Below are 26,227 nucleotides of genomic sequence, written 5' to 3'. Positions count from 1 at the left end.
GTCTCATTTGAGGAGGCCCATTCTCCACAGTTCAGCTAAGAGGAAAGTTGCCTCTGGCCCAGGCAGTGTCTGTACTGGCTGATGGAGATTGTCAAGGAAGAGTGAACCAGCTCCCCTGCCACTCTCTGTGCCCTCAGCTCCCACCCAACTTGGAACAGAACAAAAGCTTTGTTGAAGTTCTGAAATGTTTGGATAAATGACCCTTGCTTTTTTTTTTTCTGAGCAGGAGATGGGGTAGATCATTAAATGGCTCCTGTATCCTTTCAACCTCTGCCCCTCTTCTTACCTTGCCTGCAGGTCTGCTCTAGGTGGGATGGGGAGGCTCAGTGCTTTCTGTCCCTTCTGCTTCAGTCTTCTCTTCCATGTATTGCCAATAGGCCCACCACATCCCATCCAAGTCTTCTGGAAAGCAGGTGCCCCTCTGTTTTTCTGCAGCCTCTCCTGTGGGTGTCTCTGGGGCTGCTTTAGCAATGAAAGAGCCCTGGGGATGAAAGGCATAGGCATGCAATGGGCACAAGTCTGAAATCCCTGTTTCTTGCAGGCAAGCTGGCACTTTAAGGGGAGTTGGGCCTAGTGCTACCTGCAATGCATCTGCTGGGAGGAAGCTGATTCTATAAGGCCAGGGATCAGGTGACTAGCTTGAAGATTGCCTGGCCCTCATAAAAAACACCAAGTATCTATTGGGTTTCCAGGAAATGGGGCGGGCAAAGCCCGCCCCATGCTAACGGAACCCCCCCCCCCAGCCTAAGGGGAGGTGCCACAGAGCCTCAGAAACCCACTAATTGCGGGGGACAACTAATAAAAGAACAGGGACAGGAGTGCGGTCAAAGGGTCATAAGAAGGGAGCCTGACGGGGACACCGAGCAGAGAACCCCGGACAGCGCCCACTGCTCCTTGAAGGCGTCAGATAGTTGCCTGCAGGAGACCCTGGGTGAGGAGAAAGAACCCAATTTATATATGATTCTCTGTTGGATGGCCTGCAGTAGATAGGATCCTGCAGAAGATACTGGGTCAAGGGGAAAAGGGCGTGTTTGAAATATTGAACTTGGGTAACTGAAGAAATAAAATTTGAGTTCCTGAAGAAAAGGGGGGCTGGAATCCTGTGGCCGAAGACTGTTCTTTGGCCGTGCTGGGCCGTGCTGGTGAGTTAGCCCACAAGCTCATCCTGTTCTTGTGTGAGAGTGGGGACTGGAGACCGTGGCTCTGGAGCATCTCCACCCGGCTGCTCTTCCACTGTTGAAGAGCGAGGGTGCTGCTGCCCCTGGGCAGGGGACACAGAGGTGAAGAATCTCCTGCAGAAGAGTGGGCAACCTAGCACACGGCAATGGCGATGTGGGGCTTTAGAAGGAGTGGGCCTACTGGCCATTCCTCTTGGGGCAGGGACTAGCCACTGCTGTGCAACTGAAGTGGGTGGGGAGCAACAGAACTTCGCACTTAAAAATTCATTCTACTTGGTCCCTGAAAACCCAGTGGGGAGGAGTCGGCCACCTGGCGGGGCCCCAGAGACGGAGTTGGAGTTGGAGTGAGGTAGCAGGTGACAGCCCCCTATTTCCCAGGTGGCCTGCTTTGAACCCTAGAGTCCACTTGGTTGTGTGGGTCGCAGGTGGGCAGCATCATGGGGAGGGACCAGAAGGGTTTGGATGAGTCAGTTAAGCAGCCTAACTTTGGGAGGTTTCCCTGTCCCTGGTTGGCACTATCCTTTGAGAGAAGCTAGGGATTGAATGTTTCTGTAGAGCATGGCTCTTTGTCTCTGTTCTCTCTGCACTGTCCCTGCTCTGAGCAGCTAACTAGGCTTGACTAGAAAGGAAGGGGGGTGGGTTTAACCTACTTTATTTATGGGTGCTGGAAATTGACATGTATTATTTATGCTGCCGCAAATCTTTTATTTGGGATGAGAAATCCTACCGTCGGGCTTCCTGCTTCTAATAATCATTCCTCTAGCTAAATTGTCTCCCAAAGCCCAGGGCTGCTCTTGCCAGGGACCCAGCTGGTGTTACTTGATGACTTTGTGGCATAAAAAGTCTTCCTGATATAGCAAAGCCACCGCTGTGCACATCAATCACCAGTGCTGACAGATGGGCTCTTAAATCAATTCAAAGAAAGGCAAGGTATAGGCTGACACAGGTAACGAAGTCAGGATCAAGCACACGGCCTAATTCTGTACCGATTGGCATCTTGTGTGTGTATAAATCTGTGCAAAACTGGGTGTAAATTCCTACTGTCTTGCCCAGGTATAGATGACAATGCAAGGTGCAAAGCACTAGAGAATTTGACTCAGAGCCTGGAACAAAATACTTTGAGGTTCCTAAATCTGCCTAAGTCAAAATGAATCAGTTGCCAGCGCTACCCTTCTGCTACTTTTGTTCATTTGGAAGATAATTCATTCCCTAACGGCTGAGAGATGGCTTCTGACAAACCTCCCCTCTGAAAACTCTGCTCAAGGACGCTGCTCTTTACTGTTTGCTCAGTCAAAAATGTTCTGGGGAGGTTTTTTTCCTTTTATCTGAGGCAGCATAATAAAATACCTTAGATAAACAAATTTATTCTTGGAGGGATGTTTATTAAGTGCTGGCAATCCCCTATGATAAATAATTTCTCTGGGAGGAAAAAAAATCAAGAAGAAAGTAGGCCAAGGAAATGATTTTAGTAGAGGAGATAATGCAGGAAGCATAGGACACTGAAGGCTTCTTTTTCATGTTGTCTTTTAAGAAAGCATCGTGTCGTTGGTAAGATGTTACCACAGTGCCATCTACGGGCGAGCTGAAAAGAATAACACACTCAGCTGAGGACTTGGCGGGCTAGCTGTTCTGAAGAGCATTGTCAGTGACATAAGAAGCTCACTGCCGGAGGCCCAGCTCTGCAATCCTTTCTCATACCCAGTTGCCTCCTGGATTCCACTGAAACCACTTGCATGAGTAAGTACTAAACAAGGGAGCAAGGGATGTAAAATTGGGCCCAGAGCTACAGATGCATCAGGATGGTCCTGATTTGTCGACACAGAGTCCAGAAGGCAAACAGTGAGACTAATCAATATTAGTAGTAGTGGTTCCGCAAAGCCTAGAGGCTTTCACTAATATTGAGGCCCCACTGTACAAATATGGCATAAGAGAGTCCTTATCCCAAAGAGCTTACAGTATCAACGAAGGAGTCACACCAACTGGGAGAAAGGAAGTATTAGTATCTCCATTTTACAGGTAGGGATCTTTGACATAGATTGTGATTTGCCAAAGGTCCCACAAGGAATCTCTGGCAGATGTTCTGAGTCCCAGTCCAGTGCCTTATTCACAAGACCACCCTTCTCAATAGTTCAAAATTTCCACAGTACCTCAGTGAAGCGATAACTAGTAAAGCATATGTGTAACTCGAAGATTGTATACAGGGATCCAGTGTATTTTGATTGTGCCAGGGGAAGCATTAAGAGTTTTTGTTTTAAAAGGATGTTTTAGTAAATGATTGACCCTGGGCAGTAAAAAATCAAGGAAATTACTCGGAATGTGTGTCAGAGCACACAAGGTCCTTTATGGAGGGCTAAGCAAGAAACTTCTTGCTTTACATTTTTAAAAAGCTGGCAGCCCAGTTTGTAGCTGTGACTGGAGATAGCACACAAGGTTTGGGTGTGTTTGCAAGTATGGGGTTCATACATAAGATGTGACCCCCAATGAGATGCACATAGCTTTGAAGCAGAAAGAAAAAGGGTTTGCTTTTCACTTTCAAGTGTGAATCCCTGTGCATTCTGTCTGGGACTTCCAAAGGGGCCCAAACTCCCATTGAAAATCATCCTTAATGCAGGAATGGGTCACCATCTCATAGCATTTAGCATTTTGCAGATTGTTCTATACCATTGCCTCACCCTTTGAAGGTTTACGTAGCTTTTGTTAGAGGTGCATAAGAGAGAAAATATGCAGGCAGAGATCCAGTAACTGCTACCACTTATAACTATTGTAAAATCACCTACTACTTTGGTGTGTCAAAATGTTAATTGCCATTGATGGACGTGGCTCAAAGGGCAGCTTGGATAAGCACCCAGAAGATTGGGTGCTTATCAGACTTTCATGAATCAAACTAACTGCTTGTTCTGGAAACTTAGGTTGGCAATATTGTGAGATTTCTAGTACTGCCTCTTTAGAATCACTGAATAGCAGGGATAGAAGGGACCTCATCTAAGTCCAACCCCCAGACAGATTTTTGCCCCAGATCCCTAAATGGCCCCCTCAAAGATTGAACTCCCAGCCCTGGGTTTAGCAGGCCGATGCTCAAACCACTGAGCTATCCCTTCCCCCAGCTGGCTAGCCTGCATGGTTTGGGGAATCTGTATACAATTTACCAAGTCTGGTTGCTGTTATGAAATTGCTGTATCATAGAATGCCTCAGTGTATAATGAATGTTGTTGTAGCCATGTCAATCCCAGGATATTAGAGAGCTCGTCTCTCTCACCAACAGAGGTTGGTCCAACAAAGGATATTAATTACCTTGTCTCAGTGTGTAGTGAGTCAGCCAGGAATCAGGGCTGTGTCAGATACTTGTCAGATCAGGAACACTGGCCTGTCATTAAACCTTATTGGTCTCCTGTTTAGGTGGAAACACTTGCGACAAGGGATTGGTGAAAGCTAGGAGAAACAGATCCTGCAGAGAAGCTGATGGGAGTTGGGGTTTGGAGAATGGAAAATCTTCAGCGGCAGAACAAAGGGATAGAGGTGAGGAAGCCAGAGTTTAAAAAGAATTTATCAGAGAAACAAAGGGCCAGGCTTTTGAAGGGAGCGGGTACTTCTGTGAGCAGAGCTAGCATGGGGTATGCCTACTCTTAACTGGGAATCAAACCTCCCAGCTCCAATGTAGACAAACCCTAAAAGTTAGATCCCATGTTTACTGCTTCAATGAAATATTCACAAGGACACCAGAGTTAAAGACTTCAGGTTACAGGTAAGGGAGTTTTGCAGCTACCTATATGACTGAGCAAGTAATGAGCAATACAGATAGGCAGGCGGATTTTAAAGATCTTTTATGCTGTTTTAAAAACAGAGAAGGTGGAAACACTAGCACGGCCAAAATTCTTCTGGATTGGCACCAGACTGAAGATAGAATGTGGCCTGCTGGGATTGGCTTTCAAAATTAAGACCATTTTCACTGAGAGGTTCACAAACTATTCAAGGGAATGAAAGCTGAAATATGGTTTTGCAATATTTGCAACTTTCGAAGTATGAATTGGAGGCAAACCAAATGAAAGTGGGCATATTTGATTGTTTCACCTTATGAGTTTGAGGGAGTTTAAACTCCAAACCTAAAACAAAATCCGGGAGCGAGAACTCCCATGGAGTGGCCATGGCATCAGTTCTCACACAGTGAAACTGCTGAGTTTTGCACCACTCCATTTTGTGAGTCAGCAAAGTGGCTTCAGGAGGGACTTAGCGTAGCTCTAAGTGTGTGTGGATCAGCCCTGTGTATAGAACTATTGGACTGATTGGTTGCTTGGTTACCTAGGTGTTTGGCGTGCTGGGGCCTGGAGCCGCCCCTGAAGGTAAGCCATTGTGGCCTGACTGGAAAGGGGAAATCTCATGAGGAAATTTCTTCTCAGAAAATTTCCAGACTGGTTTCATAGACTTAACAGTTGTGGCTAAGCTTCAGTAAAGAATCACAACTCTCGATTGCTTATTCAAATACATCCAAAGTCCCCACACTCTTGAGATTCACCCATCACTAATCATTGTCATGGCGTGAGGTTTGTTTGCATTGTACAGTCATAAAAGTTGCTTAAAATTATACCAGAGTTCAAAAATAAATGCTGACTCTCACTTTCTAATTTGTCTGTAAACTGTCGGAAAGGAGATGCACCTATCTGAGCTTCCCTGAACGTTGAGGATGTTTAGGTTTGTGGATCCAAAACCTTTGTGGGTACATGTATGTATGTACACACACACACTCGCGCTCTCTCTCTCTCTCTCGCATTTCCACTGGGTCCTCTGCTGTTAGAGTGTTGCTCGCAGTGTCATGCTAGATACTGATTGCATTATTTATAAGTGCTATATCTGAAGTATTTTATGTCCATGATCAGCTCCTTGTGGGAGCTCATTATCTCCAACTACTATCTACAACGAATTGATGACTCGCCAGTTCCACCAGGTCAGGCTGTGGAGCCATCTTGAGTGGCAGTGGGTTGCACACTTGTTCTAGAGCTCTGCTGAAATTGTGCCCAAATCTAGGGAATAACAAGAAAGGGGGTTAAATCACTTAGCAAATTCACCCAAATTCCCCCCTTTTTGCAAGTATAGAGAAGAATGGGGCTAAAATACCCATATTTGGGAATGGGATGGAAATAGGCTGAATTCTAGTCCATGGATTTCCACTAAAGTGCAATTTACTGTGTATGTGGTACCTTGGACCTTCTGGACTTAATGGGTCAGAGTCTCAACAGGTGTAAAGTATCATGTCTCCATTGGCTACAGTCGAGTTACACCGGTTTATACTGGCAGAGGATCTGGTCCAACGTCTGTGAGCAGTGTTTGTGATTCAGGCACCTGTCAAAGCGTGACACTGACATACTACAGGTCTTCTGTGAAACACACTGCTCAGATAGGCGGTTCCTGGACCATTTTGAACTCAGATATGTGGAGCTGGGAGGAAAAAGAATCAGAAAAGGAAGGAGATTAATTTCTGAAGGCTGTCTGCATTTTTTTACATAAACTCTACTCTGCATCTGTGCGTGTATGGCACAGGCTATGAAATCCCTGCTTCTGCTGTAGGCAGAGCAGAGGATAAATATATATGGATGAATAAACAAGGCAAGTAATCCAATCTCATTGCTAGTATTCAGTGCTTGCACTGTTGCTCTAGGCAACCAGCTTGAGTGGGGATATTGTCTATAACCTTAAAAACTGATTATAGGCTACTTCACTGCCTCATACTGTCTTAAAGAGGATTAGAAGGGAGTGTAAAGCTGGTTTAGGGACTATGTTAACAAAGCCTCAAAGGCATCTGCAGATTTCCTTGTTCATGAAGTGATTAACTTATTTAGTAACTGTGAAAAAATGTGCACATTCCAGGAGCCAGGCTGCTAATAATTAAGAGATGTAATTCTTGTCGTGGGGAGCCTGGCTCGTACTGACAACTGTCTGTGTTTGGCAGAGATGTGGGGTTGTTTTGTGCCCAGACTTGTACAGGTTTCCTCCGTTGTTTTTAAGCCGAAGAAGGGGTGGGGGGAAGAGGGGGAAGCAACCCCACTTGTCAGTAAGGCCTTTCACCATTCGAATGGGCTGTGTCTTGTTTCCTGACTGGTATGTGTTTCAGTGCAGTGCGGTTCTCTAGACCGTACAGCTGAAGCATTTCAAATGAGTTACTGGAGATCTGCTTATGCTCTTCTAGTTCATCCCAGTGTTTACTTGCAAATGCAGAAGGAAGCTCGACTCAATTTCTTTATTTTCTGCTTCTGCTGCTTTTGTTTTTTTTTTAACCCATCCTAGATGAAGCTTTGCTATGGAGGTGGGGGGAAGCAAAGCAGCACTATGGGAAATGCCACACGACAGAATCTAAGACATTAAATCCAAACAAATCTCCAGTTTCCTACGGTTCGATGACAACAAAGTTCTTTTTTTCAATTCTAACAAAGCCTGGCATCATGATCCCTAGCGTAAGTCATCAGCAAGGTTTGAAGATGGGGCCTGAAGCACTGGTCTCTGTCAGGTGGGCTAAAGGACTGACTCCATTAGGTGACAGCAGTAGGCTGTCATCCACTATATGAATAGAGAGACTTGTTTGGCCAGTGCATTACTTACACACCCTCTCCCCCCAAACACACTCTTCAGAGAAGCTTGTTTTTTAGCATCTGAGGGCCACAGGAATTTGACTTCTTCATAAAGGCCACTGCATTGTAACAGTCTTCACTAGGGGACATCAGTAGGGGTAGAATTTAGGACCTTCAGTGAGAAGAGTGATGTTTTTTTACTATTCGGGCTAAAGGAACAGCTCCTTTACATTGGATCTTTTAAATAATCCCCATCTGCCCATATATTGGTCTTCATCCAACCCCTTTCTGGCACTCCGCAGGGAGGTATTGTAAACCCTTAGCCTTACTCCAGATACCCCAGACATTACCTTTCTCTTGTCCCAGCTTCTCTTTCCCTCTCTGGCGCCTCAACACTCAATAACCCAATTTAACAATCTCAGCATCGAATTCTGGTTGATTTTAAATTAAAATACAAGCAGATTTCTGAGGTAAGTTAATAAAATAAAGAGAAAAATCACAAAATAAAAGATTATTGGAAATAAATCCATCTAGTCCAGCACCAGAAAAGGCATCTCTTAGTGGGCAAAAAAAGCTTGTGTTGCAAAGAATGAAAATATTACATAGAGAACAGCATGTCTGTCTTTCTCTCAGCCTGTCAATTTAGAATGCCAACACGTCTCTATGAAGTATTTCAAGGGTAAGGGTGGGTTTCTGTATTTTATAGGAAACGTGCTTTCTTTGGTCTCTCCCCATCCCCTTATACCTAGGTTCTCCATTACATCACCTTCCCCAAACCAGCTTTATAGATTGTGTCTCTGGTATGATCTGTATGGATATAGGGCAAGAACTTCTCGAATGCTTCCTTCCAAAATCACATGCCTGCTCATGTCCTTTACTGAGCGTATTGATGCCCAATAAACACATCTAAGGCATGTTTGACAAATCACTGGTTACTCCTGAGCGCAGGCTCATTTCTCAGTCGTTTCAGTGCATTTGGTAGAGATAACGACATTTAAAAATGAGATTTATATAGCCCGTAAGTCATGACTTGACATTTGTGTATTTGAAAGGAACAGAGCTGTAATAAAAATGTCTAATTGTAATAATCAATCTACCACACAATTTTCAATATTTGCAACATTGACTGAGGAGCATTCCTTCTCCCTCTGCCCATTACTCCTCTTGCTGTGTAGTGTGGCTAAACCTTTCAAAAGTGATCAGTGATTGTGAGTGCCTCGATTCTTGACACACACTACAAGGGTCTGACTTTCAGAAGTGCTGAGCACCCATCCTCTGAAAATAAAACCCCTTTAAGGTGCCACAGGTTGGGCTCTTAAAACTGGAGGCACCCAAATTCATTAGTCGCTCCCGAAAAATTTGGCTTATACCCATCCCTGAAACAGAATCTACAGCTTTGCTAAAACAAATAAAGCTTGTTTGAAATAATGCAGAATATGCACTTTTTTCAGCAGAGACCTTACAGCCAGAGGAATCCTGAGCAGGCCTTAAACAACAAACCTAGAACACCAGAGTAAAAGGAATACTGTCATGGATCTGCAAAGCAGATGCTACAATTTCCTGTCAGCCTCCTCCCCACTGTACTTCCCCGTCCTCCTGGCTAGGTGAGAGAAAAGATCCAGAATCAAGGAGTGGCTGGGGTCCATTTGAAAGTGGTGGCCATGTGGCGAGCGGGAGCTGCAGAGAAGCGGAGGCAGAAAGCATTCCCCAGGAACCCTATGCAGAGACACGTGTGTGGCACAGGCTGCGAGCGCCAGACATTCCAGGAGGTGCAGGTCCGGGTGGGACTTATGTAGAAGCAGAAGCAGCTGGGCAGGGAGCCAGTGCAGAGGAGCCCCAATGAGAGACCCTAACTAAACCTGGCTTGGAATAGAGACTGGACCAAAGAGGGCACCCCAGGCATTAGGCCTGAAGATCCTTGACTCGCGATTGGACTGCCCCAGGGACCCAAACATTTACCGCTGTTGCTCACTGTGAACTGTAACAATGTAAGCCTTTATACCTAGGGTATTTGAACCCTTTCCTTTTCCTGATGGTCTTACAAAAATTCCCTTTCCCTTAGCCACATGCCTGAGGGGTTAGTGGGACCCACCATGGCTAGCTGCTGAAGTGCCTGCAATGTTTGCCTCCAAGTTGCGGTACACCTGGCATGCTCCTGCCACCCTGTGGGTTTGGTGTATTCTGGCACTGAGCAGCCCCATAATGACACTGCATGGAAATCAGAGATTAGCTGCAAGCTAGCTGGAGTTTTAGCAAATCCGAGCCTGGGCACTTCCAAGGGATTTCTGACATGGGCTGTGATACGGCATTATTGTCAGATCTGAACTAGGCTTGTCACTGGGAATTGCACCATTGCCCACATAGAGGACGGAGGGAAAACCAACCCTTTGGCCTTGGAGTTTTTCCAAGCTGTTAGGTTTCTTTATTCAATTCACTTTCACAAATTCCTGCGGGGGTTCCATGAAAACGTGGGTTCCTGGTGGAAACGACACACATTGGTTTTTCAGTGTTGCTTTTGGGACGTGGCAAAACAGTGCTACTGTGTGACAGTCTCACAGAGACTTCCCTTCCCAAACAATTTCTGTAACTTCTACGTTTGGTTACTGGGGTGAGCTAGAGACTGCAGGCCAGCTCATAGCTCTCTTCCACCAGAAAGGCAAGTAAGGCAGGCAAGTAAGAGGGCCCCAAACAATCAAATAACAGAAGGTCTTCATGATTCATGATAGTAGCACCGAGAATCTAGCAGAGTATTCTCAATAGGAATATCTGCATCTCTGGGAAAAGCAGAAGCTGCTTCTTCTGAATGAAGAGTCCCACATTAACCTGCACAAGTGCCAGTTGTTCTAAACCTATATACCGCGCTTAGGGTCCAGGTTTATTCACCGATTATTAACCACATCCTCCACTACACTAGGAAACACATTCTGAATAAATGTTGGCTGGAGGACAGCTTAAGTACTTGACTGTCATTCTTGGAAAACCTCTCTTTCTCCCTCCCCTCCCATGAATTAGAATACAAAGCAATTTTCCCCACGATGCTAATGTTGTATTAGCTTTCCAACATACATGAAGTAGGGGATTTTTTTTCCTGTTTCATTTTCACAGTAGCATCAGTCTTGCACTTCTTGGCTCTATGCAGCTTCAGAAGAAGGACCTGCTTGGAAATAATGGGAAGATGTAGGAAAACCTATAGATGGGAAAAAGTCTAACTCTGGTGTTTCTGTTCATCAGACTGGGTGTGAACTTTAATTTTTCAACCCTATCGAGATGCAAGACTTGAATTTTTTTTCTCTAATCAGCTAAGTTAGCTGAAATGTAATGGGAGGGCATGTTTTATGTTTGGGAATTCTCATGTCTTCATTAAATGACTGGCCTTTCAAAATCATGTCTGCAGGTCTTCAGCCTATTTCTCAAACTTATGTGAGCCCACTTGGGAAGACTGTAAGACATCTGGGACTCTGACAGAATAAGACATAAAGAGAGAAAGGCTTCATAGCCCATTATTGTTCTCTTAAATCATTCTACTTCCAAGGAAAGTCCTCTGGGCCTCATGAAGCTTCCCTAGAGACCAAGACTCTAACAGGAGAATTAAGCTCACCTGCTCTGGGAGCTTTCTGGTCAACCTGTGCTTCACAGCAGGATTAACTGCTTATTTACACCCCTCGGCCCTCATTCTATTAACATATGGGGAGAAACCGACAGGGGAGAGTGGAGAAGCAGCTATAGAAAACAATAGTATAATTCTTGCCCCAGTATTTAACCTGAGTCCAAGAAGCAGAGTGCATTAGTCTCCTCTGAGTACCTGATGGGGCCATAATTCCATCTAAATCACATAGAGGGAGGATGGGAACTGGATTCCTCAGAGAAGAAGAGTGCTCTGGAAGTGCAGCAGTACTTGTCACAGCTGCATATATTTCCTGAAGAACGATTGCTCCTTTGCGTTGAGGCTGCTCATCAGAGCTACACAAGAGTGGCTGTGGTGTGTTTCATTACAGGAGCCCTGGAATAACACTTCGGGCCTTGTTCAAAGCCACGGTTTTAATGAATGAGTGATCTTCTCTTTCTGACTTTTGCCTCCATCAAGGAACTTTACACAACACAGAGGGAAAGAGAAGGGGGAATTATTGACCTTTCAGCCTGAGGGATTAACAAGGGATCCTGACCGTGAGGTGACAGACTGCATAACTTGCTGGCCACCGGGGCCCAAAAAGGAAGGCACGCGCCTGCTCCTCTAGGAAAGCAGACGTGCTCTCTGCACCTGTAGGGAGAATACCAGTGTAAATCATTTCATTCATTCCTCCTCCGGGGAGCCGTTTGTCGCGTTTTAAAACTGTTCTACAGATGAAACTCGAAACCTTCCTCCGTCTTCACCATTGTAGACAGAGTAGCTGAGGGAATTGAGCGCCTTCCAAAACAAACAGGCCATTCTCCGTGAGCTGACCAAGCTGCGGCAGCTGCAGCTGGAGACTTGGGAGGGGGGAATGTTAAAGGCACAGTGTTTGTTTTTATGCTGGTTGTTGCTCTCTGGGGACATGGGGACTTTGGTACCTGAAGGGCTTTCAAGTAGAATCATTGATTGTGTATACAGCAATATAAACAGGAAATGGTGGTAAAAAAAAAAACAAAAGCCCCAAACCAAACCAATTCCCACACAGGCCCACAAGTTTCTATATGGGGAATAAATTAGTGCACTGAGTAAAAATATCACCCTCAAGGCCGGCTCCAGCTTTTTTGCCTCCCCAAGCGGTGGGGGGGGGGGGGGGGGGAAAGGGAGGGAAAAAAAAACCCGATTGAGCTGCTGCCAAAGTGCCACCGAAGAGGAAGACAAGGAATGAAGGACCTGCTGCCGAATTGCCGCCGAAGACCGAAGCGGACCGATTGAGCGACCGCCGAACTGCCGCCGCTGTCTCCCCGGATGTGTTGCCCCAACAACGGACGGTCTGCTGCCCCTTTCTATTGGCCGCCCCAGGCACCTGCTTCCTTCGCTGGTGCCTGGAGCCGGCCCTGATCTCCCTACATCATCTAGGCTGGCCATCCTTCTAAAAGAGTGTCTGTAAGCATTTTCCTGGCATAAGGCTACTGCCGTCTGTCTCCCAGTTCGGAAAGGACTGTTAGTTCTTTGAAGCAGATCTGCAACACGTGTCAATTCTGTAGCTTCAATTAAAGTCATTGGAGCTACCCCAAATAACGCCAGCTGCGGATCTGTCCATGTCCTTACAATATGTTCCATGCAAAACATTAGAACTTCAAAACTTGCTTTGTAGCAAAGGAAATACTGTACCTATAAACTAACAAAAATGAAACCAGTTACTTGGATTTTTACAATCCAATGGTAGCACCCTGCATTTTTCTTGTCTCTGTTCATAGCTACAGTAGGAATATTTGGTGGCATATCAGTTTCCTGGCTGCATTCTTCTCTCTGCAGCCACATTCTCTCTTGCTGGGAGGCTTTCCATGCAATCTGGATATTTACTCACTTCTGGCCTGTGGCCTCTTTGGGGGGGAGAGGGAGGTTATACTCTGCACTTTGTTTCATGGAAGGCCAGTCTCTGCAGGCTAACAGGGTGAGCTAATTCATTCATTATTAATAACTATGAGGAGGAGTTGAGTAAAGGAATCTGAGCAGTGAAGGCTTTTATGCCCTAAACGTATGTAACAATTTTGTGACCGCACGTGCTTAAACTTATCTTATTTTATTTTTTAATCACCTCAACAGCATGGCTGGTTTCTGCTAGCTCCGGGGTCACCCTGGGGACTGGCAGTAGCAGCAAGTACTAGCTGTGCCCTGAAAGCAACTATTTTCGTTGTTCTTGCTGCTGGAAGTCTTCAATACTGTTAAATGGGAACTTGGCCTTCTCTGTTGAGAGCGGAATTTCTACTAAAGGAGAAGCAAAGTGGACTAGAGGAAGGATGGCTTGGTGGCTGAGGCACTGGATTGGTCTCAGGAGATCTGGATTCAGTTCCTAGCTCTGCCACATATTCTCTCTGTGATCCCAGGCAAGCCACTTAATCTCTGTGCCTCAGTTCCTCATCTGTAAAATGGAAATAACAACCCTTGTCTGTCGTGTCCATATAGAATGCAGGCTCCTCAACGTAGGGGCTGTCTAGATCTATGAGCAGCACCTAGCACAATAGGGCTGCTGGGTTTTATGGTGATGTAAATAATAACCTCAATAAATCATACACCACGTTCATGGACACTCGGTTTCAATACAAAATGAAAACTCAAATGACAGAAACCAAAGACAGCAACGAACTACGCAGAGTTACATTTGTAAAAGTTTAATTGGCAAAGGTTTAGGGAATTAGGTGCCTGCCATAAATCCTAATCTTGGGCTCTGCACCCTGGCGGTAATCTGTGAGCTATATCCCGCTTCATTATGTATGAATCTGTAATTTTCCAAAAGCATAAACGTGGCCTCCAAGGGCGCACACATTAATAGCATTTGAATGAACCAATTTGTTTCCTGCCCAATGTGTTTATCTTCCAGCTCTTAGTTCTGCGTGCCAGTGGAAAGGTTAACGACTCACGGCTCCCTGGCAAATGATGCACTGATTTAACCTCTGTGGTGGCTTGATCTTTAATTGTCTTTGGCCTTTAGTGTGTTGAAAGTTAACAGCTGCTTTCTGGACGCTAGCTGATGTGGGAGAGGAGTCTCTTTAAACGAGTGCATGCGTCATGGGTTAAATGAAACCTTCTTGCTCACTACAGCTTATTGAGGTGCTGAAGCATGTGTCTAACTTCACAGTCCCATTGGCTTCAGTGGCACTTCTCGTGTGCCTATAGTAAGCACTTGCTGAATGAGACCCTCAGTCAGGAGTAACTCTCAAGTCCAATGGAAGTACTCTGGCATAGGTGGGGGGTGGAGGGAGGGAAAAGGCCCTAGATTTCTTTCCCAGCCCTGCTTAGTGCCACATTACAGTTGGACCACTGGGAGGAGAAGATAGCTTTCTTTGACAGGGTTCCTGGCCTAGTGGATAGGGGGAAGCAGTAGACATGATATATCATTATTTTAGTAAGGCTTTTGACACAGTTCCCCACAACGCTCTCATAAGCCAACTAGGGAAATGTGGTCTGGATGAAATTAGTATAAAATGGGCACACAGCTGTTTGAAAAAAGCCGACTCAAAGAGTAGTACTCACTGGTTCGCTGTTGAACTGGGGAGGATGGAGCCAGAAGGGTCCTGCATGAGTCTGTCAACCAATATTCTTATTAATGATTTGGATAATGGAGTGGAAAGCATGCTTATAAAATTTGCTGATGACGCCAATCTGGGAGGGGTTGTGAGCACAAAACACCTGTCAGGGATGGTCCAGGTATACTTGCTCTCGCCTCAGCACTCGGGGATGGTCTAGATGACCTCTCAAGGTCCATTACAGCCCTACATTTCTATGAAATGTTCTCAAATAACCAAACAACTAGTATCTGGCCTAGTTAAAGGCCATGCTAAAGCTCGCAAACCTGGGCACAGTTTTGACCATATTAGGGCAATTCCTGGTTTTGCATCAAAAATCAAGCAAAATATTCTATTTTGCACAATTTTGATATGAAATCAGGTGAAACTTATTTGTTTTCATTGAGATTTTAGGTTGGTTTGAACCAAAAACTCATCACATAAGAATGGTCATACTGGGTCAGACCAGTGGTCCATCTAGCCCAGTATCCTGTCTTCAGACAGTGTCCAGTACCAGATGCTTCTGAGAAAATGAACAGAACAGGGCAATTATTGACTGATCCATCTTCTTTTATCCAGTCCCAGCTTCTGGCAGTCAGTCAGAGCCTGCGGTTGCATCCCTGACCATCTTGGCTGTTAGCCATTCATGGACGTGTCCTACACGAACTTGCCTCGTTCTTTTTTGAACCCTGTTATACTTTTGGCCTTCACAGCATCCCCTGGCAATGAGTTCCACAGGTTGACTGTGCTTTGTGTGAAGAAGTACTTCCTTTTGTTTGTTTTAAATCTGCTGCCTATTAATTTCATTGGGTGACCCCTGGTTCTTGTGTTATGTGAAGGGGTAAATAACACTTCTTTATGCACTTACTCTACACCAGTCATGATTTTATAGACATCTATCAGTTGCCTCCTTAGTTGTCACTTTCCCAAGATGAACAGCCCAGTCTTTTAAATCTTTCCTCATATGGAAGCTGCTCCATACCCCTAATAATTTTTGTTGCCCTTTTCTGTACTTTTTCCAATTCTAATATATCTCTTTTGAAGCGGGGCAACCAGAACTGCATGGCAGTATTGAAGGTGTGGACGTACTATGGATTTATATAGCGGCATTATGGTATTTACTGTCTTATTATCAGTCTGTTCCCTAATAGTTCCTAACATTCACAAGACAGATTAAAGCAAAGAAATGTTTCCCAAGAAAGAAAGAAAATAGTCTCTTTGCCCTGAATGTCTGGGGAAGAAACCATCCAAGAGGCAGTGGGAGGGGAATGGATGCTACCACGTCCCTCTTGAAAACACCAATCAGGGATCTGACTGCAAGAGACCTAGAGATTATATAATTGTCCCCGGTCCTGGTGCAGAGGCGGGGTAAAATGCTGTCTTGGAGGTTTGTGCTTATTGAATTCAGACCTGCAGGGTGTTGATTTTGCAGCCTACTTCATATAAAATGAACCACAGGGTTGCATTTGCACACAGCGTCATGAGCCAAGTACTGCAGATTTGTCTGGTTCTGTTTTCACTGTTGGCTGTCATTCTGTAACATGCTGAAAATTCAGGACTCTCTTCTGGAGGTATGAGGAGCTGAATCCTGGATCACCTTTGCTCATTCACATGAGAACCTCTGAAAATTGTCTCTCTAAATTAAACTAACTCATCATTCAGCAAATACTTAAGAATAACAAACACATCCCCAGCAATCGGGTTTGTTTGTGAATGTTTTGTAAGCAGGGGGAAAGGTGCTAAACGCAAAATGAATATTATCTCCAATGAATAATGGCCAAAATTTTCAAACATGAGAGTCTAAAGCTAGACACTTAAATCCAAATTTAGATACCTCCATTAAGTGCTTCTGATTTTCAGAGTTGTTGAGCAAAAGAAAATGTCATAATGTCAGTGTATAAATCCCCGGTACACCCACACCTTGAATACTGCACTCTGGTCACCACATCTCAAAAAAAGATATATTAGAATTGGAAAAGGAGCAGGGAAATGCAACGAAAATTATTAAGGGTATGGAACAGCTTCCATATGAGGAGAGATTAATAACACTGGGACTTTTCAGCTTTGAAAAGAGACTATTAAGGGGGGATATGATAGAGGTCTATAAAATCATGACTGGCATTAAGAAAGTGACCAGGGAAGTGTTATTTACCCCTTCACATAATACAAGAATCGGGGTCACCCAATGAAATTAGGAGGCAGTAGGTATCAGACAAATATAAGGAAGTACTTCACACAATGCACAGTCAACTTGTGGAACTCATTGCCAGGGGATGTTGTGAAGGCCAAAAGTATAATGAGGTTCAAAAAAGCATTAGGTAAATACATGGAGGATAGGTCCATCGATGGCTTTTAGCCAAGATGGTCAGGGATGCAACCCCATGCGCTTTGGTGTCCCTACACCTCTGACTGCCTGAAACCGGGACTGGACGACAGGGGATGGATCACTTAAAATCACCCTGTTATGTTCATTACCTCTGAAGCCACTAGCTCTGGCCACTGTCAGAGACAAGATACTGGACTAGCTGGACCATTGGGCTGACCCTGTATGGCCATTCAAATGTTATCTGAAGCTTGGTCTGAAGTCAGTGCTCAGCATCTCTGAAAATCAAACTACTTAGTTAGATGCTTAAATGTGGATTAAAGTGTGGGATTTTCAATTAGGAGCTCAAGAAAAGAGTGACTCCTTTTAGACACCCAGTTTTGAAAACTGTAGCCAGCTAGTCCAATTATGTTTGTTGTTTGTTTCCTCTTTATGGCCTGAATAGTTAGCCAAAGTTCAGGAGCCTGCAGGTTGTTTCTGTTAGGATCAGAAATTGATGATGGAGTCATGTATCTTTGTTGCAGTCCTGTTTGTTCACAAAGACCATACAAAGTCCCGGTTCCCTGAACACAGCAGGAGTCAAACCACAGGAGATAGTTTCTTTGCTCACGGTTCAGCCAGCACTGAGTCCCCAAAGCTCTGTCTCTCTAGGCTTTACTCAGGCCCATGCTCCCTCTTCATGTTCAGACCGGGGACTGTCCTAGCTATCTCTCCCTGCTTCACTGGTCTTTCTCTCCCTCCCTCCACCCATAGTCACACACAACTCCACCAAGCAATGCTCCACAAAAACTTGTCACTGCTGCATATATCTCCTGAAGAACGATTTCTCCCTTGCTTTGAGGCTGCTCATCAGAGCTAAACAAGAGTGGCCGTGGCATGTTTCATTAAAGGAGCCCTGGAATAAAACTTTGGGCCTTGTTCAAAGCCATGTTTTAATGAATGAGTAATCTTCTCTTTCTGACTTTTGCCTCCACCGACCTAGTTCTAATTCCTGAGTGGACTCACATGTGCCTGTGTTTTGGTTTGAGGCCCATATACGTCTTTACATTTATCCTGAATGCTGTTAGACTCCCCAGCGAGATTTAACCATGCCTATAACAGTATCATTATTTGTAGGCCGCCAATCAAGGTTCAGAGTCCTTTTGTGTTAGGTACCGTACACACTCAAAATGAACAAATGATTCCTACTCCAAAGAGCTTACTATCAAAGTATGAGAGATATCAAGTGAACGTCGCTGAGTGGGGTGCACAAGATGATGGTGAGATGTATTTGGTCAAATCTGTACAGATTCCATGCTTTCTAAATCAACTCTGGAGCTATGGCAGAAGAATAAGCAGCATTAACGAGGCAGGCACGGCAGCCTGGAAGCAAAAAGGGATGGTTATTTCTAAGCCTGCGTAACAATTAATTTTGTGAGCCCCACTGGGTTTTACAGGAACTAATCAGGGCCATGAGCTCTGAGGTGCAAGAGCTAAACAAATGGATAAAAAAATAAATACATGTCAAAAAACCTCTGTCTTTTCCCCATTGCCCCCTCGGTGGGTTAATCTTGGATCTGAATGAAAATTTAAGTGTGTCTAAATGTAGCCTTGCTCCTGATAGAGGGAGTGGATATGTCATCAGTGATCTGTCAAAGTCAATAACATTCCGCTGTCAGCCAGGAGCTTTGCCTCAAGATCTAACATTTCTGTCTGAATTACCAGCTAATGCGCTGACAAATTGCCTGTGATTTTTCTTTTTTTCTCCCTGAGTGGATGTGCCTGCTCTGCAGATTAGGTAAACGCCGCCTCGCCCGGTGTGTAGCGATGGCGGCTGATTTCCAGCGAGACGTTTTCTGTCAGGCTGTGGAAGTGGGAGGGTGTCAAGGTAACAGACAGGCAGCCAATGGGATTACACAGGAAAGGCTGCAGATGTGTTCTGGCTTTGGCCTGTAGTGGAACAGTTACAATCTAGTCCCTGGAAGCTACTCCCCGATTAGGACAACGAGAGGTGTGTGTGTGTTCAGAGAGTGATAGGATTTTTGGTAGCAGTACTGTAAACATTTCCTTTACTCGTGCTGCATTTGGGGGATCGGGGAAACCACAGTCAAATTATGCTATCATCACCTGTTGTGCTAAGTTTTATGTAGCGTGAGTGTGTAGGTGGCTCAATGCATCGGTTTACTGGCTTTTCATCGGTGAAGAGGTAAACTCAGGTGCTGACTGAGGAGACACATTTTAGTGAATTTTGTATTCACACTAGGCACTTGTAGACATTTGTCCTTGGCATAAAACCAACATGTGATATTGCAGTCTCTGTTCAAAACTGGCCCGGCAGGGTCGTAAGATGTTCTAGGTCATGCTTGCAGGGCCTTGCCAGAGCCCTGTGATGAAATCTGCCTTCCTCTTTGTCTAGCTGTTAGTCTCTCTGCTTAATGTACACTTATCTTTTAAAAATAATGGAGGATATACTCCTTTTACCACAGGCACTGCAGGGCACATCTTACAAAGCAATGGTAGCCACTACTGGAAGGCATTCAAAGGACAAATCTCTGTTTCTAACCACAGCTATAGGACATCAAAAGCACAAGCAAACCTAAGCTTCACCAGCTCCAACTGCCTGGTCTCTGCCTACCTGAATTTGCAATGGTCTGTTGGTGAGTTTGCTGTAGAGGTGATTTTCCATGAAGCATGATTCATTTCTTGAGCACTGTAGCATCATGTGTCTACAATTATGATCTTGGAATAGTATCATGAATAAGGAATGGGGAAAATGAAGTCCTCATTCATGTCATCATCATCTTCTCTTACACTGGCTGTTAGTTCCCCATGGACATTTTCTTTCTCTGTGTCTCCTGACTCCCCCATTCAGTCTAGCCACTGTTAGTGTGGCACCTTTTTCCCATCCGGAACAGCCTCATCGCTCCACTACAAATGACTTTCCACCTTGTTTCAAATCTCAGAGGAAAACATTGGTTTTTGTCCCACCTCTCTTCTTGCAATTTATTATTTACGTCCATCATTATATTATTCAAACTCTGTGAAAAATTTTACGATAGAGTTGGTATGAGAGATACTGCACAAAACAAACTTGTCTTGCTTTGGACTGGGAGATTCGTGGTCCCAAACACATTTTAGAGCAATGGGACTTGGGAAGCTTACTCCCTTAGACTTCTTTTAACAATCCCAGCCCTGTATAACTTTGTAAAGCTGTAAAACAAAGATGAGATGTGTCAGATTATTACACTTCCAGTCTCATAAGAATGGTTTAAAAAAAAAAACACTTGGAAGACAATTACGGACATGCACATCATAAAGACATCTAGATGCTTGACAAATGAGCTGTGGCAGCAGAATATTCTTGCATTATGCTAAGAAACCAAATGACTAAAGGCAGAGGCATTTATTATCTTTCTCCGGCATTTGAATAAACACACACAGCAACCAGTAATAGAAATGCAGTTTTGGAAGCTTTTTGAGCAATTTCAAGATAGGCACATTGATTGTTCTTTTATTACATGTGCAGTGCATAGTGTTTGAAGTGGGTGAGGGGAGAAAAACAATGGGGTGTTGCAATACACAACATCATACTTATAAATAATTATTAATTATAAGTAATTAAAGCAGTGGGAGGAGAATGCTAAAAGAGGGATTTAGGCGGCTTTGCTACTCACTGTACCAGCTATACATATTTGGAAATTGATATGCAATGTACATAAATAAACTTATTATGATGGAAATTAGCAGATATCACTGCAAATTATCATTGCTTATAAAAATAATTTCTCACCTTGAATTCCAAGTGGATTTTATGCATTATTTGAAATGCACAAAAGCAAATAAAAAGGTAATCCCTTTTGGTTTTGAAGTAGCATTATATGTGCTGAGGACCAGGAAGACAAAATCTTTAAAGAAGCCATGGAAGATGGATTGCATTTAGGATAAACTGGAGACCCAATTAATATTAGATATAGCAAAGGCCACAGGAAACAGAGATAGGGAGATGAATGGTAAGATTTTCAAGAGCTGCAGTATGTGGACATATTTAGCTAAGAATAAGAAGTGGCTGATTGAGGCTGTTCACTCATAAAGATCCTTTCAGTTAGAAAAAGTCAATAAAGAATGTTAGAAGTAATTATCAGCATGACAGCCAACACCTTCAGCTGTATTGTTCATGTGGTGTGATGTCATAGGCTAGTAATAGTTTTAATTATTCATCTAGAACACAAAAGCCTCATTAAGAGGGCTGGAGCACAGATGTAAAATATAAGGACTGGTTTTACTATCTATTACGGGACTTACAGAGAAGAGATACAGCTTAATAGACACAAGGTTACGTAGATAGTTAATATAAAGCATATTTTCTGCTGATGAATCAGAATATGCAACACTATTGGTAAATTGTGGGACCAATAAAGTTGTTGTTGTGCAAGGCAAATGGCATCCAGACTGTACAATTTTTAACATGATCTGCATTCTACGCTGCAGTTTGTAAATGGCAAAGCAAGTGGAGGAATCGGTACTGTCATTGTCTGTACTGTACCCGGCCTGTGGGGAAAGAGAAGATTTGGTGTGTGCAGGACTGTCAACCTGACTTCCTGCACAAGCACTAAAATTAACTTAGAACTGATTTCTTTACATTCCCCTACTCCTACCCCCACATGGTTTTAATTTTCCTGGAAAACTAAACTTGCAAATTCAGAAATAACCCAGAACAATAGGCTAATGTTCCCATTACCTCCAGTGTTGCCAAGGCTAACAATGTTCTTGTGAATCGCATAATATTTGGTGGTCCCAGCTCCCTGGTTCATGTGATTACGTGAAAATGTCAGCTTTTATTTTTTTAAAAGTAAGTTTAATGGTTGCAGAGAATAGCTTGAAAATGTGACCCAATTCTACCCTAAAGGCTCAAAAAACAGAAAGCAAATAAAAAGCACCCAATATTTATCACTTTAAAAATAATCTCATGCTAGGGTTGCCAACTGTCTAATCACACAAAGCCAAACAGCCTTGCCCCGCCCCCTACCCCGCCCCTTCTCTGAGGCCCTGGCCCCACTCTCTCCATACCCCCTTCCTCCGTTGCTTGCTCTCCCCCACCCTCACTCACTTTCATTGGTCTGGGGCAGGGGGTTGGGATGCGGCAGGGGATGCGGGCTCTGAGATGGGGGGTGGGACTGAGGGGTTCCGAGTGTGGGAGGGGGCTCCGGGCTGAGCCTTGGGCAGGAGGTTGGGGTGCAGAAGGGGGTGCAGGGTGCGGGCACTGGGAGGGAGTTTGGGTGTGGAAGGGGGCTTGGATGTGGGAGGAGGCTCAGGGCTGGGGCAGGGGGTTGGGGTGCGGGAGGGGGTGCGGGCTCTGGGAGGGAGTTTGGGTCCAGGGGGGCTCAGGGCTGGGGCAGGGGGTGCAGGCTCTGGGAGGGAGTGTGGGTACAAGGCAGGGGGTTGGGGTGTGTGTAGGAGGGGGTGTGGCCTCCGGCCAGGCAGCACTTATCTCGGGTGATTACCGGGGAGCAGCTGGCATGTCCGGCTCCTAGGCTCAGAAGTGGACAAGTGGCTCCATGGTCTGCCCCTACCTGCAGGCACCGCCCCCACAGCTCCCATTGGCTGGGATTCCCGGCCAATGGGAGCTATGGAGTTGGCACTTGTTGGGGGGTAGCGCACAGAGACCCTCTGCCCCCACCCCTCAGGGGCCGCAGGGATGTGCTGGCTGCTTCCAGGAGTGGTGCAGGGCCAGGGCAGGTAGGGAGCCTGCCTTAGTCCTGCTGTGCCACCGGTCTTTTAGTAGTCTAAAATCTCCCGATTTGGCTTCAGTAGCCTCTGGGAGATCAAGCCTGATTCCAGGAGACTCCTGGCCAAACAGCGGGAAGGGGGATTGGCAACCCTATCTCATACCAGTCTCATGATTTTGGGGGAGGAGGAACTGTCATAATTTTTCAGCATCTGGGGTGGGCAATTCTGTACTTTCTATTCCTATTTGGGCCAAAATATCCATTCTCAAAATACTTTGGTATTTCTGCTTCCAGTAACAACTAGGAAGTAGAGAAGTGAGGAAAAAAAAGGGGACAGTTACCTGAACTTTTTCAATCATCAGTAAAAGTTTGAGGGGGTGTTTTGCTGGAGAAGGATGGCCTTGTGGTTACAGCGCTGAACTGTGCTTTAGGGGATGTGGGTTCAATTCCTAGTCCTGCCATAAACCTGCAGTCTTGGTCAAATTGCTTAATCTCTCTGTGCCTTAGTTCCCTATTTGTAAAACCAGGATATGAATGCAGCAATTCTTCTACCCTGGATTGAAAGTAATTCTCAGCAGTGACTAGCTAAGTAACAGGTGCTACTGCAATACAAATAATAATAATGATAATGAAGATTTGAGTCACTTATTACTTTCTTTAAATGGGTGCCCTGTCCCTTTAAGAGCAGGCTTGGGTCAGCCCATCCCAGCTCCAAGGTCTGGCCCTTTATGGACAGGCATTGTGGGACCCGTAGAGCCCGGTCAGGATCATGTGACTGCAAGCTAGCCGCAAAGCTTGCTGGGAGATTGGGGCAGGTTTATATAAGGAAGCTCTGTGCTAAATCTGAAGAGACCATTGTTGAGGCAGGACTTGATGTGGGACTCTCAGTGGAGGGAATTAGAAGAACTGCAGCAGCTGTTGGGAATCTCTCCATGTGAGGGGCCCAGCAACCGTGTGTTTAAGCCCAGGGAAGATGCCTGAGCCACAAGAACTGTGAGAAGGAGCCCAGGTGGGCTGTGCTAACGCATTGCGGGGTCCCTGCAAAAGAGACTGGTGATACTGGAAGTGGTGCTAGGAGCTGTAAAGCAGAGTGTAACTCGTAGGTAAAGGGCAGCCAGCTCTTTCCTGGCTTTCAGTCCTGGGGCTGGGCCCTGCTACAATTCCACCTAGATGAGATGATGTGAAAACACCTGTGGCCCAAGGGTGAAGGAACTTTTGTGAGCCCTACACCAACAGGCAAAGCGTTATTTTACTGTTTAGCCTGGGGAGGGTGTATCTTGACTGGCAGCCTTCTGCACTGAGGAGTGAAAGCTGTGGCCCAGAACAAGCTAGAGACAAATGTATGTTGTTAAGGAGTTCCGCTGACCCTGGAGGGTCAGAACTTCATTGCTTTCCCCAGAGAGCCCAACCACCCAAGATCAAGGGGAAACTGAGGCACCAAACTGGAGTGGAAACTGAGGCAGCAGAAACATCCTGATGCTGGAGCAGGTAAGCGGTGCTCGTACACACCCATTTCTAACAGCTAGGGATGCTGGCTGGGTTCTGTGAAGGAGTGCGGGGGAGGGTTCCTTAAAAAAGCTACAGCATGAATCCGTATAAACCCTTTCATGTTATCTGTCTAAGCTACCACAAGGATATTTCCATGATGAGCCTGTGTAGGTAGGAATGTCTTCAAAAAGTTGCCAAGTACAGTGCATGAACGCTGTTTCTCTTGCCATTAAAATTTCATGTAAAAGTACCATAGACTGCTCCTGAGTCCTATTTATAGATATCTATCTTACTGCCTTCAACAACATTATTAAGCTCTTTTACTACAGAAAGCTAGCCTGAAAATGAGTCGCCCTGGTAAATAAAACATGCGCTTGCTTTTTCTACCATACTTAGCTCCACAGAGAACTATACTGAGTATGTATTTTCCATATATTTGTGTCAACACATTATTATGTATGCCTACATCCATGGTATGCCAATTGTGTTCATAGCACTGGCTTGTCAGGACTGTGCTGGGGGTGGGGAGGAGTGACAGGCTCCTGATCTCACAGCCCAGAGAGGCTGGGCAGGGGCTTCAGGGGGGCTGCGTTGAAGTCCCTGTGTCCCTTTGCTGTTTAAGGGCCCTTATCGCTCTCACAGTATCACTGTTGTATTTCCCTGCTTCAAGGATTCAACCTACAGTAGAAGGACTTAAAATGCTTGCTAATTATTTTGTTAATCAAGGTTTTCTGCTCCATATTATTAACGAGGCAAATTAAAGCAAGAGTCTGTGGTGCCCGGAAAACATCTGCCCGACAAAAATGAAATGCCAAACAAAACGGAATTCCCTCTGTGGCTCATTTTCATCCAGCTGTGCTCGACTGTACAGGAATGATGGGCGGCAGTTACCCTTTTTTCTTTAAATTGAGAAGGAGTTTGGCGGGTAACCTCTAGGCCTCTGCTAACCAGTCCCTAGTGAGACAGGTCTCGTGCTAGATTCCTACACAGTGAGACACCACTTTGTACACATGTGCAACCCTGCTGAGGCCAAGAGAGCGTGCGCCCCGGAGATTGTAAAGTGACTGCCGGTGCAATCGTACACGGACCTTATGGGCACGCTTCTTGATCCTGATTTCTCCCCCCCTCCCCGCCCACCTCTTCAAGGCCATTGCAAAGACTGGCATTTGCACCTCCTGTGAGAACAAATGAGTGCTGGACACTGCGAGAGCAATACACCACTTTCTGTTTCGTTTTTTTTAAGTCATTCATCTCTGTAGTTTAATTATTGGGGTATTTTAAAAAAAGGAGGCAGCATGGCCTAGTGTCTGACCTTCAGCAAGTCACTTTCCCTTTGTACTTTAGTTTCCTATCCCACCCTCTGTTTGGCTTGTCTGTTTAGGCTGTAAGCTCTTTGGTGCAGGCATTATCTCTCACTGTGTGTTTGTACAACACCCAGCACATCAGCCTGTTGATCTCAGTTGGGGTCTCTGGGGGCTTCTGAAATGCCGCTGCTGTTGCCTCATAATAAGAGTGGAGGTTGGCATTCCCGTGTGTGGATGCAGCTAGTACCCCAACACTTGCACCCCCCTTTATCTGCAAATGAATCAAGGGTGCAAACCTGAATACTTAATATTGTAAGCAGAGGTGTAATTAGTTAGAGTTCCACCTCAAATTTGGGGGGGAGGGAGGGAAAAAAGAGAGGGGGATCACACAAAAGAGAGGCCATCGTTTTGAAAACTTTGCCCACGTCTCCAAGTCCATGCTGCTGTTTATCCTGTGAATAGGTCTGAAGCAAAAGCCCAAAAATGGCACCCCCAG

At 45.1% G+C, this 26,227-nt stretch overlaps 1 protein-coding gene across 2 annotated transcripts in view; it reads left to right on the top strand.

Annotated features, from left to right (window-relative positions):
• Nucleotides 1-26,227, top strand: part of GALNT9 (polypeptide N-acetylgalactosaminyltransferase 9) — a 684,555-nt gene that overhangs the window by 202,973 nt on the left and 455,355 nt on the right. The window contains exons 3-4 of one of the 2 annotated variants that reach the window (XM_044990515.1): nt 2,710-2,915; nt 4,575-4,694. The gene's annotated coding sequence lies outside the window, so the exon portion shown is untranslated. Of the gene's footprint in view, nt 1-2,709; nt 2,916-4,574; nt 4,695-23,734; nt 24,428-26,227 lie in introns of those variants that run through there. The other variant, XM_044990516.1, reaches the window with a different exon arrangement.

Source organism: Mauremys mutica, chromosome 16 (genome assembly GCF_020497125.1).
Source record: "Mauremys mutica isolate MM-2020 ecotype Southern chromosome 16, ASM2049712v1, whole genome shotgun sequence".
NCBI classification, from domain to species: Eukaryota; Metazoa; Chordata; order Testudines; family Geoemydidae; genus Mauremys; species Mauremys mutica.
Note: the sequence above shows the minus strand (reverse complement) of the source record. Positions and strands in the feature narration are given on the sequence as shown.